Source organism: Nicotiana tabacum, chromosome 5, assembly GCF_000715075.1.
Source record: "Nicotiana tabacum cultivar K326 chromosome 5, ASM71507v2, whole genome shotgun sequence".
NCBI lineage: Eukaryota > Viridiplantae > Streptophyta > Magnoliopsida > Solanales > Solanaceae > Nicotiana > Nicotiana tabacum.
The window spans coordinates 87233465-87252787 of record NC_134084.1 but is presented as its reverse complement, the minus strand read 5'-3'; the positions used below and the strand labels follow the sequence as shown (position 1 = coordinate 87252787).

At 42.0% G+C, this 19323-nt stretch overlaps 1 non-coding gene across 1 annotated transcript; it reads right to left on the bottom strand.

The window, feature by feature from the left end:
* Positions 1-2598: 2598 nt before the first annotated feature.
* LOC142181320 (small nucleolar RNA R71) lies at positions 2599-2705 on the bottom strand. Its single transcript, XR_012709987.1, has one exon. It is a non-coding gene; the product is annotated as a small nucleolar RNA R71 (small nucleolar RNA).
* Positions 2706-19323: the final 16618 nt, after the last annotated feature.

The following is a 19323-nucleotide window of genomic DNA, read 5'->3' as shown; positions in this document are numbered from 1 at the left end:
TTGGACATTGGGTACTGTTTCATTGAGTTACTGCTGTTTCATTCTGCCTGGGGGTGCTATTGCTGCTGTATTTGTTGTTGTTGCTGCTATCCTTTGCTACTGTTGTTGACTTCTCTATCCTTCTTCTTCTTCTTTGCATTTCAGCATCCAGGTACACATTTTGAATCTCACCTTGATGTAACAGTAACAATGAGTATGAAATGAAAGACGCGAAGTATTTTTCAGTCATTTGGTGCTATACCTATAGTCTTATAAAGTGTTAGTAGATTTGTGCAAATCTTTAGGTTGTAACTCAATAGGAAAATACAGCAGGTAGTTTCGTATCTAATTGAAAACTTAGTTTGTTTAATTATTGTGATTTACAATGGTTTAGCTTGTTTAGTTTGTACGTATGATGTAATTATGTAATTCGTGGAATGCACGAGTAATTGGTATATCGATAACTAGACTTCATTTTTAGTTATATTCTGTATGTATAAGGTAGATTGCTACTAACCTGGACAAACGCAATATAGCTTTAAATCATTTAATTTAACTCTGTCACGTCCGGATTCCATTAGGCAGTTTCGAATCCAATTAGTAGCATCTTCTAATAAGTAGTTGATTCCATTAATCAAGCCCAAATAAGTTAGTTTAAATTCGAACTTGAAGAACATTTAGTGTAAGTTTAGTATTTTTATTAATCTTGCCTGCAATCTCCTTTAGCAAATTAACAGCATGTTCACCCGTGAAATAAGGCACGAGACAATTTCCGCCTCATAAACAACTAATCAGATAATCAAACAAGAATCCGGAGTTGGCCAAGCATGCAATTTAATTAGAATGTATTTTCTTTCTTCCATTTCTTAGAGACGAACATAATAAAGATGTAGTCATTGTAGGTTTACCCGTTTCATAAAATGAGACGAGCCTCGCCAAATGAGATGCACAAACTGCGGGGCCCTCATAAATGTCTATATTGAATACTTAGAATCTGGGATGGGTCATTTAGCGAATTTCATGACCCTCCCCAAAAATAATAACGTGATAGTCTCTTTAGGCGCGTTTTAATAATATTACTTTCTTAAATTCGGGTGCGCATTTATGTGACCCAAATTCAAATCTCAACGGAGTCGAAATGTGTTAACAACTACGGGTGCATTGATTGTGACGTGGTTCGAGATGCATTTTCACGACGTTGCAATTCTATAAAAATAAATGATAATAATAAAAGCGGTTTAAACTTAATAAAAGCACATAAGTCATAACATGTATTTAAATCTGATATTTAGCCATTATAACAATTTAAGCGACCGTGCTAGAACCACGGGATTCGAGGGTGCCTAACACCTTCCCTCGGGTCAACAGAATTCCTTACTTAGAATTTCTGGTTCGCAGACTTCATTTGGAAAGTCGAATATTTTCCTCGATTTGGGATTCAAGATAAACCGGTGACTTGGGACACCAAAAGTCAACCCTTTTCCAAGTGGCGACTCTGAATTAAATAAATAATCCCATTTCGAATATTGTCACTTAAATTGGAAAAACTCCCCTCGCGCCTTTAACCCTTCGGGGCGCGCGCGCAAAAAGGAGGTGTGACACTAGTTCCATCATTAACTGTTTTTAGCAAATTATACATACTGCTATTAGTACTCTCTCCTTATCATAAGAATAGTGTTATAACTACTATTTACTGTTTTTATAACGTGTATATTTATAACTGTTATACTATTGTTAGTTCTTTCACATTGAAGTATTTTTTTACTACTGAAAAATATTCTTTTGACCATTCTAATTATATGTACTATCACTAATTACCTTTTTAATATATAATAGTATTATAGTATTGTTTCTTGTCGTAGTTCACTGTTGCGTCATTTTGTTTTACTTTATGTCTATTTTATTATAAGTTTGAGTATAATATTATTATTCTCTATAGATAATAAAATTATTGTACAATTATTTTTGCTTAGCACCTGCTATTTTTATCATTTTTGTAATTTTTATATACTTATTTCTTTTTCATGTACTTTCTTTACTTAAGAATTTTAAGTAGTTTATGACCCGCTCTTCTACAAAAGAGTTGACCAGTTACGATCCTAAAATTGAAAGATTTATTCGATTGCGCAGGAAAGTGGAGCATCTTGTAAAGAAATGAAAAATTAGGAAGCAGAGGACATTAACCCACTTGGGATCCCACCACCAGTCCATGTAGAGGAGCAATTTGATGAAGTGGCGTCGAGGCCAGCAAACAGAATCCTTAGGGATTATGCTAGACCTGATCGCTTCAACTGTAAATCTAGTATCAGGAAGCCCCCAGTGGTAGCCAACAACTTTGAAATCAGGACCGGCCTAATTCAGACAATTCAACAATCTTGTATCTTTACTGGTGATACAAGTGAAGACCCACATAATCATTTAATTAATTTTCTAGAACTTGTAGAAACTGCTAAATACAATGGAGTACCTCCTGAAACTATCAAGTTAAGGCTATTTCCTTTTTCTTTAAAAGGAGATGCCAAGACTTGGTTGCGTAGTTTGCCTCAAGGGTCCATTACAACATGGGACCAGATGACTCAGAAGTTTTTAAACAAATATTTTTTCCCTTCTAAAACAACAAAGTTAAGATAAGACATATCTAATTTCTTGCAGATTGACACTGAGTCAGTTTATCAAGCTTGGGAAAGATTAAAAGCAATGTTAAGAAAATGCCCACACCATGACATTCCTGAACATATGCAATTGTACATTTTCTATCACGGGCTAAAACCCTCTGCTAGAAATGTGATAGATGCAGCTGCAGGAGGTTCTGTAATGGGAAAAACCACAAAGGAAGCATTGCAGTTGTTGAATGAAATTTCTAAGAACGCTATCCAATGGTCATCTAAGCATGTAATCATTAAAAAGGCTGTTACGGTAAATCATGTTAATGCTTTAAATACACTAACACAGCAGATTATTTCTTTGGCACAAAAGTTTGAATCTTTTCAGGTGAATACATAACAATAAAACCAATCTAAGGCTTGTGACATGTGCAGAGGAAATCACCAGAACTATGAATGTCAAGCAACCAATCAAACGGATGAACAAGTTAATTTCATCGGTTACAAGTCACATTCTTTTGGGAGTCCAATGGCACAGAAGCATCCAGAATTTCAGTGGAGTAACCCAAATGGTGCATAAAATTCTCAAAGCTTCCAGAAACAACAGGTACAGGGTCCGCCGGGATACCAAAGTCAAAATCGTGGGCAGCCGAGTTACAGACCTTATCAGTAAGCAGGACCATATCAACAAACAGGGTCATACCAGTAGAGGCCCCAACAAGCTCATCCAAGTTTTGATGACCTTTTGTACAAGAATATTAAGGTCACTGATGAAAAGATGGAAACCCAAAATTCATCCCTCAAAAATCTGGAAATTCAGTTAACCCAATTGGCAGCTCTTATGTTAGAAAAGATTCAGGGTCCCTTACCAAGCAAAACAGAGAAAAATCCAAAGGAGCACCTTAAGGCCATCACTTTACGGTCAGGTAAGGAACTTGATGAACCTTATGCAGACAGACAAGAAAAGAACCAGACAAAACAACAGGTAGACAAGGGTAAGAATTTTGAAAACCCATCTGAACCATCAAAGGAAAAAGAAATAAAGAATAAGGAAGAAAAAATTTCTGAAAAAATGGTTGCCCCACCTGTGACAATTCCTTTTCCACAAAAAATGAAACGAGAAAAGCTTGATGGTCAATTTGCACAGTTTTTGGAAATCTTAAAACAAATTCATATTAATATTCCTTTTGTCACACCTCCTTTTTGCGCGCCCGCCCCGAGGGGTAAATGCGCGAGGGAGTTTTTCCAATTTAAGTGATAATATTCGAAATGAGATTATTTATTTAATTCAGAGTCGCCACTTGGGAAAGGTTTGGCTTTTGGTATCCCAAGTCACCGGTTTATCTTGAATCCCAAATCGAGGAAAATATTCGACTTTCCAAATGAAGTCTGCGAACCAGAAATTCTAAGTAAGGAATTCTTTTGACCCGAGGGAAGGTGTTAGGCACCCTCGAATCCCGTGGTTCTAGCACGGTCGCTTAAATTGTTATAATGGCTAAATATCTGATTTAAATACATGTTGTGACTTATGTGCTTTTATTAAGTTTAAACGGCTTTATTATTATCATTTATTTTTATAGAATTACAACGTCATGAAAATGCATCTCGAACCACGTCACAATCAATGCACCCGTAGTTGTTAACACATTTCGACTCCGTTGAGATTTGAATTTGGGTCACATAAATGCGCACCCGAGTTTAAGAATGTAATTTAATTAAGTCGTGCCTAAAGAGTCTAACGCGTTATTATCTGTGAGGAAGGCCATGAAATTCACTTGAACGGCCCATCCCAAATTCTAAGTATTTTAATATGTACATTTATGAGGGCCCCGCAGTTCGTGCATGTTATTTGGCGAGGCTCATCTCATTTTTGAAAGGATAAACTTACAGCGACTATATTTTTTCTATTATGTTTATCTCTAAAAATGGAAGAAAAGAAAGTTCGTGCTAATTAAATTACATACTTGGCCAACTCTGATCCCTTATCAATTATCGGATTAATTATCTGCGAGGTGAGGAATTCTGTACCTTATTGAACATGTTTTTAATTTGATAAAAGAGATTGCAGGCAAGGTGAGTAGCATGCTAAGCTCACACTAAACGTCCTTCGAGTTTGAATTTAAGCTAACTTATTTAAATAGATTAATAGAATTAAACTACTAGAAGTTGTTACTAATGGGATTCGAACGTGGTCCTATATACTGCCTAACGGGATCCGATAAAGTTAAAAACTCAAAAGATTCAAACTACGTTGTATTAGCAAGGTTAGAGCATTCTACCCTATACGTACAACATATAACTGAAAGGAAATCTAGTTATCACTATGCCGACTATTCGTGCATTCCACAAATCGCATGATTATATCATTCGTATAACCAAACAACTGTAAATCTCGATACTAAAAACAGACTATACTTCAGTTAAGTACAAAAACTACCTATTGTTTTATGTTATTGAGTTACAACCTAGCAAGTTATACGAACCTAACAACATCTTACAAAACTGTAATTACTGCAGCAAATGTTTAAACTTCTTCAACATCTTTCATTTCATTCTTTCACTGTTACAACAATGCGAAATTCTAGTGTGTACCTGGATGCTGAAATGTAAAAGAAGAAGCAAAAGGTAGAGAAGTCAGCAACAACAGCAAAGAGAAATGGCAGCAGCAAAAAAATTGACAGCAGCAACAGTAGGGCAGAATCAAACCCCAGATGGACCACACAGAAATAGCCCAATGAAACCAATACCTAGTACCCAAACAATCACACTCAGCAGACTCAGTTGGGACTCCGAAATAACAATGTTAATCAACAGGCAGTAATAGGTGAATCCTACACAATAATGGAACACAATTTCTAATTTTTTTCAAACAGAGAAAGTGGGTGAGGCAAAACAGAATTTCATCTTCAATGAAACAGCCTGGGTTTTCTTCTCCTTTTTTGACTTTTCAGAAATATCTTTTCTGATTTTAGAACTCCCTTGAACTCTCTACTCTCTTTTTCAGTTTTTTAGCTTCTGTGTCTATCCCCCCCTAAACCAGTGGAAAACTTCTCTATTTATCCTAGCATCAACCCATTCAACAGCCTGTTCGACAAACTCAATGCCCTCCCATGTTCTCCATCTGTTCTTTCCACTCAATAGATTAAAATAAAAACCCCTCCCATGAGATTCCCCCTGACAGCCCTATCTTTAAATATTAAAAGTGGTTTCTCTTTTATTAAGCTAAAACAAGAGTATGGGCAGCCTGCATATGCCCTGACAGCACATGCTGTCCCATTTGCTCTAATTCAATAAGGAAACTATAATGCACATGCTGCCCAAGAGTGCACATGCCATCAATTCAGACTCAAACCTGAAATGCAACTATAACCCAACCCTTAAATGTTTCTGATTCGAATTGAACACACTAACAAGCAGCTATACTCAATTCTTAATTGGATTCAAACAAAGCTTCAGCAGAAAACAAATAACATGAATCAAATTATTACCATTCAAGGCTGAAACTAATTGACGACATATATTGAATCGACTACGCGAATTACAACACATACAATCAACAACTAATGATCGGAATCGAACAGTATTGAACAGGGGGTTCAGATTGCACTGTCAAAACAAGAAATGACCCTGGGAACTAATTAACCGATCGAAATTTATTTCAAACGATTACTCTGTTAAACACATACACTCATCAACGAATAGTAAAAGAGATTCGACCAAATGAGAGGTCCGGGCAAGGACAGAACAGTCGACACAAAAAATTCAAAACAAATAAACTAAACATTTGGACATATGAACAGACATTTAACTATAACAAAACAACAAAATGAACTGACAAGTTGAAGGGAAACAGAAATACCTTAAAGGCTTGAAAAAATCAGAAGGCCTTGTCTCGGATTTGAATCGACCTTTTTTGGGGTTGAACGGACTTTAATCGAAGTGTTCTCAAACTAAGAACACTTCGATTAAGGTCGATTAGACCCTAAACTTCTGGTTCAAACGGACAAAAATCGGACTCGGGACTTCTAGGGTTCTTAGGGCAGATTTGGGATTCAGGTTGTCCTAGTTGGATTCGGACCAAACCAAACCTGGTTTGGTCATGAGTGAGGTCAGGGGAGTGCCTGGCATGGATTTGGGGTGGTTTGGCATAGGTCGAGGCCCAGCTCGAATCTTCAAATGAAGATTCGAGACGGTGGGGGAAGATTCGAGACCTAAGGTTAGCAGATCTGTGTTCAGGGCGGTTGAGTGGTCCTAGGGTGTTAAGGTGGTGGTCACCGGCATTGTTGCCGCTGGGTTTTACGGTGAAGGGAAAGGGGGCGGCGCTAGGGTTCTAAGGGATTTGGGGTTTGGGTGAGGGAGACGACCTAAGGGCAAAAGGGGGGGTCCGGCTTAGGGCGCGGGGTGAAGGGGTTGGGGTTATATAGTTTAGTGGGACATTTGATCTGGACCGTTGGATCAAGAATGATCCACGGCCTAGATCCTTCACTGGGGTGAAACGGCGTCGTGTGATTTAAGTGAGACTGGGTCGGTCTATGGGGTTAAATGGGTCGGGTTAAATAAGGAGTAGGGGAGGCCGTAGGATTGAACGAGATGGACGGCTCTGATTGAACACCCTTATACGGCGTCGTTTGGTTTTAAAACAGGAATTGAATTGGACCGTTAGATATGTCAGATCAACGGTCCAGATCTGGTAGGCCTTGGACGACGTCGTTTGACGAGGCCGAACTGGACTGGGTCATGGGAAAATATATTGGGCCTGCTTCTTGTTCTCAATTTTAAGCCCAAGTCCGAATTCCTTTAGTTTTAAAACCCCTTTCTTTTCTTCTTTTAATTTCTAAAAATCCCAACTAAATTGTAAAATAAAACTATACAAACATTAAACAATAATTATCACACATATTAACATTTAATTAAAATAAAATCACTTAATGGCAAAAATAGAATAAAAGATGCATATTTTGTGATTTTCCTTTTAACAACCGAATTATGGTTTGATTAATTCCTAATAGTAGAATGATATCGTGAACTTACACACGACATATATTTTGTATTTTTTTTTGATAAGACTAAATCAACACGGACAAAACCACAAATAGCTAACAAAATGTCACGTAAACTCCAAAAATTGTACAGCAAGGCCATTTGTTATTATTTTTTGATTTCTTTTGGAGTAATTGTTGTGTAAACAAAAATCACGTGCTCACAGCTGCCCCTCTTTGTGCGAAAACACGAAGAGTTTTCGTACAAAGATAAAGTGAGCGGATATGAGCGATTTTGCATATTGGAATACTCCGTGTGAAGTGCATTTTTGAAAGATTTGACCGAATCTTTGCTTCGAAGATTTCCTACATATCCTGGGCTAAACAGGAATCAGGTCAATGTAGTTCGGGAAACTTTGGTAGCTGGGACTACCATGGGATTGCAATGCTTGTCGTTACTGCCGTTGCTGTTGCCACTACTGCTTACCGACCGCCTTATTACAACCAAAGGAAATTGAAACTGAACTAACTATTTATGCCTGTCAACTGCTAGTTACAAGATTCCTATCTATAATTCTTTTGCAACTTGAACTTGGGTCTTAGCTGATTCTGCTTGTAGACTTCGATCCGAATCTTGATGCATGCAAGTTGTAGGCGCCTGTTTATTTCTGCGCTATTGAGTGAGACGGGATTGGCGGAGTCGGGACTTTGATCAAATTTTGGACCGATCTGCCCTATGTTTGTTCCAATATCTCAGAACATCTTCTTTTTGTCCTTTTCTTCTTTTCTTTATTCTGGATTGAGACTCATCCCGTAGGTCGTCTCGATACATGCGCCTCGAGGTCAGACCTGCCGAGACAAACAAAACAAACGAACGAAATTTTTCTGCCCCAGTTCACTAGGAAAATTTCGTGAATTAATCGCTATAACAACTTACAGAATTGATGAGGGGATTGGAAAACTCTAGTCTACAAAAAGCAACTCAGGGATTGGAGTCCTAATGTCGCCATAAGGTAAAAACGCTCAGTTCAGGGATTGGAGCCCTAATGCCGGCTAACAGAAAATAAACGCCCAGTTCAGGGATTGGAGCCCTAATGCTGGCTAAACAGAAAATAAACGCTCAGTTCAGGGATTGGAGCCCTAATGCTGGCTAAACAGAAAATAAACGCTCAGTTCAGGGTTGGAGCCCTAATGCTGGCTAACGGAAAAAAAATGCTCAGTTCAGGGTTGGAGCCCTAATGCTGGCTAACAGAAAAATGCTCAGTTCAGGGTTGGGGCCCTAATGCTGGCTAAATGGAAAATGCTCAGTTCAGGGTTGGAGCCCTAATGCTGGCTAACAGAAAAATGCTCAATTCAGGGTTGGAGCCCTAATGCTGGCTAAATGGAAAATGCTCGGTTCAGGGTTGGAGCCCTAATGCTGGCTAACAGAAAAAATGTTCAGTTCAGGGTTGGAGCCCTAATGCTGGCTAAATGGAAAATGCTCAGTTCATGGTTAGAGCCCTAATGCTGGCTAACAGAAAAAATGTTCAGTTCAGGGTTGGAGCCCTAATGCTGGCTAACAGAAAAAATGCTCACTTTAGGGTTGGAGCCCTAATGCTGGCTAACAGAAAAAATGCTCAGTTCAGGGTTGGAGCCCTAATGCTGGCTAAACAGAAAATAAACGCTCAGTTCAGGGTTGGAGCCCTAATGCTGGCTAACAGAAAAAATGCTCACTTTAGGGTTGGAGCCCTAATGTTGGCTAAATGGAAAATGCTCTGTTCAGGGTTGGAGCCCTAATGCTGGCTAACAGAAAAATGCTTAGTTCAGGGTTGGAGCCCTAATGCTGGCTAAATGGAAAATGCTCAGTTCAGGGTTGGGGCCCTAATGCTGGCTAACAGAAAAAATGCTCAGTTCAGGGTTGGAGCCCTAATGCTGGCTAAATTGAAAATGCTCAGTTCAGGGTTGGAGCCCTAATGCTGGCTAACAGAAAAAATGCTCAGTTCATGGTTGGAGCCCTAATACTGGCTAAATGGAAAATGCTCAGTTCAGGGTTGGATCCCTAATGCTGGCTAACAGAAAAAATGCTCAGTTCAGGGTTGGAGCCCTAATGCTGACTAACAGAAAAAATGCCCAGTTCAGGGTTGGAGCCCTAATGTTGGCTAAATGGAAAATGCTCAGTTCAGGGTTGGAGCCCTAATGCTGGCTAAACAGAAAATAAACGCTCAGTTCAGGGTTGGAGCCCTAATGCTGGCTAATAGAAAAAATGCTCAGCTCAGGGTTGGGGCCCTAATGCTGTCTAACAGAAAAAATGCTCAGTTCAGGGTTGGAGCCCTAATGTTGGCTAACAGAAAAATGCTCAGTTCAGGGTTGGAGCCCTAATGCTGGCTAAATGGAAAATGCTCAGTTCAGGGTTGGAGCCCTAATGCTGGCTAACAGAAAAAATGCTCAGTTCAGGGTTGGAGCCCTAATGCTGGCTAAATGGAAAATGCTCAGTTCAGGGTGGGGCCCTAATGCTGGCTAACAGAAAAAATGCTCAGTTCAGGGTTGGAGCCCTAATGTTGGCTAAATGGAAAAGGCTCAGTTCAGGGTTGGAGCCCTAATGCTGGCTAACAGAAAAAATGCTCAATTCAGGGTTGGAGCCCTAATGCTGGCTAACATGAAAATGCTCAGTTTAGGGTTGGAGCCCTAATGCTGGCTAACAGGAAAAATGCTCAGTTCAGAGTTGGAGCCCTAATTCTGGCTAACAGAAAATGCCGGTGATTCTAACTGACCCTCTTTTTGGGTTTTCTTCTTTTAGTAAAATGTAAAAGAGAATTTTGGGGAAACTTCCCTTTTGAGTGGACTCCTTATTGCCAAGCCGTTTCTTACACTCATGTATTTCTTTTCTTTTTGGGCGAACCTGCTTCTTGTACGGTTGCTTTGGGTCACGCCTGTTTCAATTTTCCAAACAAAGAACAATTGTCAGTTCGGAAATGGCGGTTGGTTCGGTGACCTTGATTGTTCCAGTTGCTTTGTCGCGTCCTTATTTCTGTTGAGAAACTCTGCCATTGATTGGATTCACAGGTGAAACCCTTTGGACTACCCAGAGTCGCGTTTCCAGATTTTGTGATGATTTGCCCGTGTAAGGCTTTGGTTTTCCCATCCCGTTCTGCTTGGGGATTTTCAGTGGGGATTTTATTGGGGAGATTCTGTGGGGATTTGTACAAGGCAGACTCGTTGGGGATTAGCCGGGCAGACTCTTTGGGGACTTTTTACAAAGGGAGGCTCTGTGGGGATTTTTACAAAGGGAGGCCCTGTGGGGATTTGTACAAAGGGAGACTCTGTGGGGTTTTTGTGTGTGTGTGTGTGTGTGTGGCATTACTTTGAATGCAGCCAACATCATGATCCATCGGGTTTGGACAAACGTACCACTAAAGCGGGGTATTTACTTCTTACGAAACGGAACTCCGTGAAACCGGTCCTGCCACCTATTCTTTCCAGTATATCTGGAACTTGGAGTTAAAATGAAAGGGATTCAAAGAAAAGTAAAACAAAGAACCGAGAAAGCAAATTTTAGAAGAGAAGTGTCCCTTTCGGGCACTTTCGAAGAACGGGACAAGAAAGACTTATCTGAGGGAAACATGCTGACTTTAAATTGACATGACATGCTTTTTGGACTGGACGCCCGATCTTCACGAACTTGTATTTCCCCATGAACCAAAAGCGGAACTATGTTTCCAAACCGGTGGAACTTTGCCAAGACTTCCTTAGGTGGAATCATCCTTTCGGTCGACAGCGCCCTTTGCGGGTTTTCGCTAGTCGACCTCTCTCATTTCTCTCCTTGTTGTCGCTTGATAGCACTCTTTGCGAGTTTTTACTAAACAAGCTCTCTCATTTTGGTTTCTCTACTCTCGTCGCCTCACGGTGCCCGAAGGTTTTCACTGACAAGACTCTCTCATTTTATTTCTATCAATTCTGAATGTACTGGCCTCCAATCGCGATATCTCTTGGCTCCCCCTACCTTTGGTAATTGATCCGAAGGACTTGTGCTTGGTAAAAGAATGGTAGACGAAACTACAACTTCTAAGCCGTTTGATGTGCCTCGGTTTCAATTCCAAGGTAAATTGGATTTTATTTTGGTGTGACTGAACCCCAGAGAGAGGCTGCCTACGTATCCTTTAGGAATCAAGTCAGACGTAGTTCAGGCTCAATCAATGTTTTGTTTTGTTTCTCTTTTTTTTTCTTTTTTTTGATAGGTAGCCAAAGAAATGTAACCGGCTCAAAGGGTTTGTAGAGAGAGTTGATAGTGTTTGGGGTAGCGGGAATAAAACCTTCATCATCTCAAATGTGTCAGGACCACTGGAGTATAACTCAGACATAGTACCTTTTGACTGCATCCGCATTCACTGCTGTTTCAGGATCATTTCCTTCAATATCACCCAGATACAATGCTCCTCTCGGCAATATCTTCCTGATGATGTATGGGCCTTTCCAATTTGGAGCAAATTTTCCTTTCGCTTCCTGGTGATGTGGCAGAATGCGCCTCAGTACCAGTTGACCCACTTCGAAATTCCTAGGTCGGACTTTCTTGTTGTAAGCACGGGCCATTCTTCATTGGTACAACTGCCCGTGACAAACTGCAGCCATGCGTTTCTCGTCAATCAAAGTCAACTGCTCCAATCAAGTCTTAACCCACTCGCTATCTTCAATTTCTGCTTCGACAATGGTTCGGAGTGAAGGAATTTCTACCTCCGCTGGTATCACAGCCTCGGTCCCATAAACCAACAGATAAGGGGTTGCTCCTACTGACGTGCGTACTGTGGTGCGATATCCCAGCAATGCAAAGGGTAACTGTTCATGCCATTGTCGGTAACTCTGGATCGTCTTCCTCAAAATCTTCTTGATGTTCTTGTTTGCTGCTTCAACAGCGCCATTGGCCTTGGGCCGATAAGGAGTGGAGTTCCTATGCGTTATTTTAAACTGTTCGCATACATCTCCCATCAAATGACTATTCAGGTTCGCCGCATTATCTGTGATGATAGTTGCAGGAATACCGAAACGACAAATAAGATTTGAATGCACAAAATCCACTACAGCCTTTTTAGTGACTGACTTGAGAGTGATAGCTTCCACCCATTTTGTGAAGTAGTCGATAGAAACCAATATAAATTTGTGTCCATTTGAGGTCTTCGGCTCGATCAGACCAATGACATCCATACCCCAAGCAACGAATGGCCAAGGTGCATACATGGGATGCAGTTCTGTGGGGGGCGCATGAATCAAATCACCGTGCACCTGACACTGATGACACTTTCGAACGAAGCTAAAACAGTCATTTTCCATGGTCATCCAGTAATAACCTGCTCGAAGGATTTTCTTTGTCAAAACATACCCGTTCATGTGGGGCCCGCACACTCCTGCGTGTACTTCATGCATGATCCTTCCCGCCTCCTCGGCGTCAACACATCTTAGCAGGTTGAGGTCCGGGTCCTTTTATACAATACCTCGCCGCTCAAAAAGAAACATCCTGCATGCCGCCTGATAGTCCTCTTCTGATCTCCAGTAGCATGTTCGGGGTATTCTTGTGTCTTCAAGAACCTCTTGATATCATGGTACCATGGCTGTGTACACGATCCTGCCTCGATTACATTACAGTAACCGTGTCTCTCCCTGATTTGGATTTCCAAGGGATCGACGTGGGCGTTGCCTGGGTAGGGTAACATTGAAGCTAAGGTAGCAAGTGCATCCGCTAGTTCATTGTGCACCGCGGGATATACCTGAACTCTATTGATTTAAAACGCTTGCCGAGGTCCTCCACGTGCTGTCGGTAAGGAATAGGCTTGATATCCCGAGTTTCCCATTCACCTTAGGCTTGCCGATAATCAGGTCAGAATCTCCCATAATCAATAAATCTCCAACATCCTGATCGATCGCCATATGCATGCCCATGATGCAGGCTTCATATTCCGCTGTATTGTTCGTGTAAAAGAAGCGCAGTCTAGCTGTAGCAGGATAGTGTTGACCAGATGGTGAGATCAAAATTGCCCCAATTCCTACACCTTTGGCATTTACGGCCCCATCAAAGAACATCTTCCAAACATGAGCATTTTTCGAGACTACTTCTACGGTGTTTATTTCTTTATCCGGAAAATAAGTACTCAACGGTTGGTATTCTTCATCAACCGAGTTTTCGGCCAAATGATCTGCTAACGCCTGGGCTTTCATTGTCGTGCGGGTGACATAGACTATGTCAAATTCAGTAAGTAAGATTTGCCACTTGGCCCGCCTTCCAGTAGGCATTGGTTTCTGAAATATGTACTTCAAAGGATCCAGCCTGCTTATGAGGTAAGTAGTGTGAGCTTGGAGATAATGTCTCAACTTTGGAGCAACCCACGTCAAAGCACAACACGTTCTTTCTAGTAAAGTGTACTTGGCCTCGTAGCTAGTGAATTTCTTGCTCAAGTAGTAGATCGCTTGTTCCTTCATTCCGGTTATGTCATGTTGCCCGAGGACGCAACCGAAAGAATTTTCCAAGACTGTCAGATACAAGAACAGTGGCCTCTCTGGCTCTGGCGGGACCAAAACTGGGGGATTTGAAAGATATTCTTTGATTTTGTCAAACGCTTCTTGACACTCAGCCGTCCATTTGATCGCTGCATCTTTCCTCAATAGCTTAAATATGGGCTCACACGTGCTAGTCAGCTGGGCAATGAATCGACTGATATAGTTTAACCTGCCCAACAGACTCATCACGTCTTTCTTCGTTCTTGGGGGAGGTAGATCTCTGATAGATTTTATCTTTGTTGGATCTAATTCGATACCTCTCCTGCTTACTATGAAACCCAAAAGCTTGCCCGATGGGACTCCGAAAGCGCATTTGGCTGGGTTCAGCTTTAAGTCGTACTTCCTCAGTCTCTCGAAGAATTTCCTCAAGTCTTGGATATGATTGTCCCGCGTCCTGGACTTGACTATCACGTCGTCCACATACACCTCTATTTCTTGATGCATCATGTCATGAAAAATAGCAGTCATAGCCCTCATGTAAGTTGCCCCAGCATTCTTCAGATCAAATGGCATAACCCGATAACAGTAAGTGCCCCAAGGTGTAGTGAAAGCAGTCTTCTCGGCGTCTTCTTCATCCATCAACACCTGATGATACCCAGCGTAACAATCTACGAAAGACTGTATCTCATGTTTGGTGCAATTATCAACAAGGATGTGGATGTTGGGCAATGGGAAATTGTCTTTGGGACTCGCCCTATTCAAGTCTCGATAATCCACACATACCAAAGTCTTCCCATCTTTTTCGGCACTAGAACTACATTCGCCAACCACGTGGTGTACTGGACTACCCGAATTACTCCCGTTTTCAGCTGCTTGGTGATCTCTTCTTTAATTTTGTCACTGACATCAGTTTTGAACTTTCTTTGCTTTTGTTGAACTGGAGGAAAATCAGGGTGGATTGGCAATTTATGAACCACTAGATCAACACCTAATCCTGGCATGTCATCGTATGACCAAACAAACACATCTTTAAATTCAAAAAGGAGTTGAATTATTGCGTCTCGCATTTTCTCGTCCGTGTGAATGCTTATTTTGGTCTCTCGGATTTCTTCAGGAGTTCCCAAATTAACCGGTTCAGTGTCATTCAGATTCGGCTTAGGTTTATTCTCAAAGTGTTCCAATTCTCGGTTTATTTCCCTAAAAGCCTCTTCTTCGTCATATTCTTGTTCTTGGTTCATTATTTCACAATTAAATAGCTCGTTGTGATCTGGGCGTGAAGTCCGCAAGCATGTCATATTATTTAAAGCTGCATTATTATAACTGAAAGAAATGATAAAGGAAAAATAACAAAAATCAGAACAAAGGAAAAATGAGAAAACAATGATTTTTATTTTCTTGGAATTTGGAAGATAATAATGTTTATAACTCAGTAATTCAAAACAACAATTGAAGGGAAAAACATCCAAGTTATATCCTGGGGATAACTCGTGATGCAGGAAGGGTGGCAGCACAGGTCTACCCGGACTCCTGTCTAGTAGGGAATGGCGTGGCCTCCCAGTTTCGAAGCTTGGCGTTTGGCCCCACATATAGCATCTCAGCGGTGTTTGTGCCTTCTCCTGGTTGAACCATGTGAGCTTCGTAGAGCATTTCTCTCATTGCCCCACATATCTCCTCGATCTCTTCGGCTGTGAAAACCTCATCGTCTTCTTCTTCGATGTATTTTGGTCCGACGAAAGTTTCATGTAAATTCGGCAATGGCCGAGGCAGTTTCCAACCCTCATTTTTCCTCTTCTTTGCCCACTCTTCATCTTTTGGAGTGGGTTGAAAACCTATCCCAAAAAGTTTCTTGGTGGAAGGCAAGGTGATGGGTTCCGTTATTCCTTGCAGTGTTCGTCCGAGCCCTTTCCCTGGCCTGAATCCATGTCGGATCATTTCTTTGGCCACCATGATTGAGGCGTTGGACAAGAAAGGTTGGGGGCAAGGTCTTCCTTCTTCATATTGCTCTACTAGCACAACTTCGAAAGCCTAATAAACCGTGTGCTCGCTCCCTTCCCTTGGTTCAAGATATGGAATGGATGGGTCCCGATAAATAGACTGTTCGTCTTCTCCGTGGACCACAATTTCCCTGTCTTCGTACTCAAACTTCACCATTTGATGAAGAGTGGAAGGCACAGCCCCTGCCGCATGAATCCAAGGTCTGCCGAGGAGAATATTGTAAGACGTATTCATGTCAAGCACCTTGAAAGTTATTTCAAACTCCACTGGTCCTATAGTCAACACCAAGTCTATTTCCCCGAGGGTGTCCCTCTTGACGCCATCAAAAGCCCTTACGCAGACATTATTGGGGCGGATTCTTCCGGTCCCAATTTCCATTCTCTGTAGTGTGGAGAGCGGACAAATGTCAACACCTGAACCTCCATCCAACATTACCCGCTTGACGTAGTAGTCCTCGCATTTAACTGTCAGATGTAAGGCTTTGTTGTGAGTTGCTCCCTCTGGAGGTAAGTCGTTCTTGCTGAAAGAAACCTGGTTAACGGCGAAGAACCTCTCCGTCATTCGTTCCAGTTGTTCGACTGAGGTTTCAACTGGTACGTATGCTTCGTTCAGGGTCTTGAGCAAGATCTTTTGGTGTTCGGCCAACCTCATCAGCAGAGATAGCATGGACACTTGCTTGGGGCAATTGTGTAGTTGATCTACCACTTCGTAGTCTGGCATTTTCATCTTTTGGAAGAAAACTTCCGCTTCTTCAACGCTTACAGGCTTCTTTGGTGGGAAGCGTCTCCGTGTGGCGTTGTTTAACTCTTGAGTGTTCGAATACCTTCCAATGAAAGTATTTTTCGGAAGTTCTCCCGTGACTTCTCTGCCTTTGTACGTAACCAACGTTCTTTGATAGTTCCACGGTACTGTGGACGGGTTTGTCATCGGCTTCTGTGGCACGCGTCCGATAACCATTGGCTCATTCAGCCGAGGTGGTTGAATCGTCCCCCGGACCACATAGGCCACTTTTGGTACGTACATTGGTTTTGCCCTTTTGACTTCGAAACTCTGCGATTTCTCTACTCGACCTCGTGGAACGTAAAGAACTTCATTCCTTACAGGCAACATCGTCACTGTCTTTTTCTCCACCTTCTCTTCGGGCTCGCCCTTGACAGTACTGACCTTCTTTTCCCCTTTCTCTAGCTTCGGGGTGGTTTTAGGATTTTTCCCTGCATCGACGATGGAGATTATAGCTTTTAAAGCAGGATCAAATTCTTTTTCCTTGCAAATCATTCCAATCAGCGGCCCGTTATTGTGAGCGGGCAACGGATTGTTAGTCACATTTGGGACCTCCTCGTCCCTTAGTACTATTTTCCCCTGCTCTATTAAATTCTCGACTGCCCTTCTCAAAGACCAGCAGTCATTTGTATCGTGCCCTTCCGCTCCTGAATGATAGGCGCACCTAACACCGGCTTTGTAAGTAGGTGATGCCGGATTGTGCCTTGTCTGAGGGACTGGCTGCAGGAAACCCAACTGGACTAGCTTTGGGAACAAATTAGAATATGGTTCACCGATGGGTGTGAAAGTCCGTCTTCTAGGTGGTTCCTGAGGGCGGAAGTTATTTTGAGGAGGCTGTGGATTATAGTGGTTGTGGTAGGGAGGCTGATTTTTGGGAGGTGGAGCTTGGCCTCGATTGGCTTGCTATGGCGGATGGACATAGGGCTGGGTATTCATGACCATATAGGGTTGAGGAGCATATGTCACATTTTGGTGGGGGTAGTAGTGTTGTGGGGTTCTTTCTGGAAAACGGGACCTGGGATTACGATATTCCCTTGCTTCTGATGCTGCCATGAACGTTTCTTCCTTTTTCTTCCCTCTTGCCATTCCTCCGGACCCGCTTTGGACGGCTTGGGAGGTTGCCCTTATGGCTTCCTGACTTAAGATTCTACCCGTTTTCAAACCGTTCTCCACCATCTCCCCGGTCTTGATTGCTTCTGCGAAAGGCTTTCCCATGGCTGACATCATATTCTGGAAATAGTCTGATTCTTGAGCCTAGAGAAAAGTAGTGACCATTTCTATCTCTTCCATGGGAGGTTTTACCCTCGATGCCTGCTCGCGCCACTTAATAGCATATTCTCTGAAGCTTTCTGAAGGTTTCTTATTCAAGTTTGACAGAGAATTTCGGTCTGGTGCAATGTCGATGTTATACTGGAATTGTCTCACAAAATCTCTGGCGAGATCATCCCATATATGCCATCGAGATATGTCTTGGTCCATACACCATTCTGAGGCTATTCCTACCAGACTTTCCCCAAAGTATGCCATTAGCAATTCCTCTTTACCGCCGGCTCCCCGCAACTGGTTGCAATACTTCTTGAGATGAGCAATGGGGTCGTCGTGCCCGTCATACTTCTCAAATTTTGGGGTTTTGAAACCCACGGGTAGGTGCACATGGGGGAACATGCATAGATAGGTATAGGAGACTCTCTTCTGTCCATTCAAACTCTGCTCAAGGCTCCTCATTCTTTTTGCCATCTCATCTTGTTCAGCAGTTTTGGGGTTTTGATCCTGCCTAGGTGCAAACTCGATTGAGGCTGTTGAGGATGAGTGCTGGTGGTGAACCAAGTCGGTTCCAGTGAGAAGGTTGGTGCTTGGAATGTGAATGAGGATGAGTCGAAATTTGGCTTGTGTGTAGCAGGCTGTGCCACGATTGGACAGGGAGGTGCAGTGAATATGTTCGTAGCCATGTTGGAAGTCCCACTTGTCCTGGAGAACAACTCAGGGAACCCAGGGATTACACTCGGTGGCTCTTTTTCGTTATTTTAGTCGTCTAACATTTCCAACATGCGGAGCCGCAAGATTCTATTTTCCTCCGCAGTTGCAGATTCGGGCGTGAGGACGGCCGAGATTGAACTCTCCTCATAAACAGGAACTGTCGACAAAGGAATTTCTGAAGACATTTCTATGCTTCCCTTTGATCTTGTGAAGTAAGTGTGAGTACCCCCTCTTGACTTAACAACGGGTAACTGAACACTCGCTTTCGACCTCGTGAAGTATGAATGTGAGGCCAGACATTCACCAAACCAATCGCCTTTTCTAAAACCTGGAAAGACTCAACGACAAACAAACAGTTAGTTCGAAACAAATAACAGATAGGTAATCTCACGTTGGGGCATGATGCACCTATACAGTTAAGTGAATTCCTACATGTTTGCAACGAAGGCATGCGTCATTCCGGCTTCTTTTTAGGCTTCCCTTTATTATTATTTTTTTTTATTACTGTTTTCAATATTTGCAGTTAAAAATATGACCGGATCCGATGA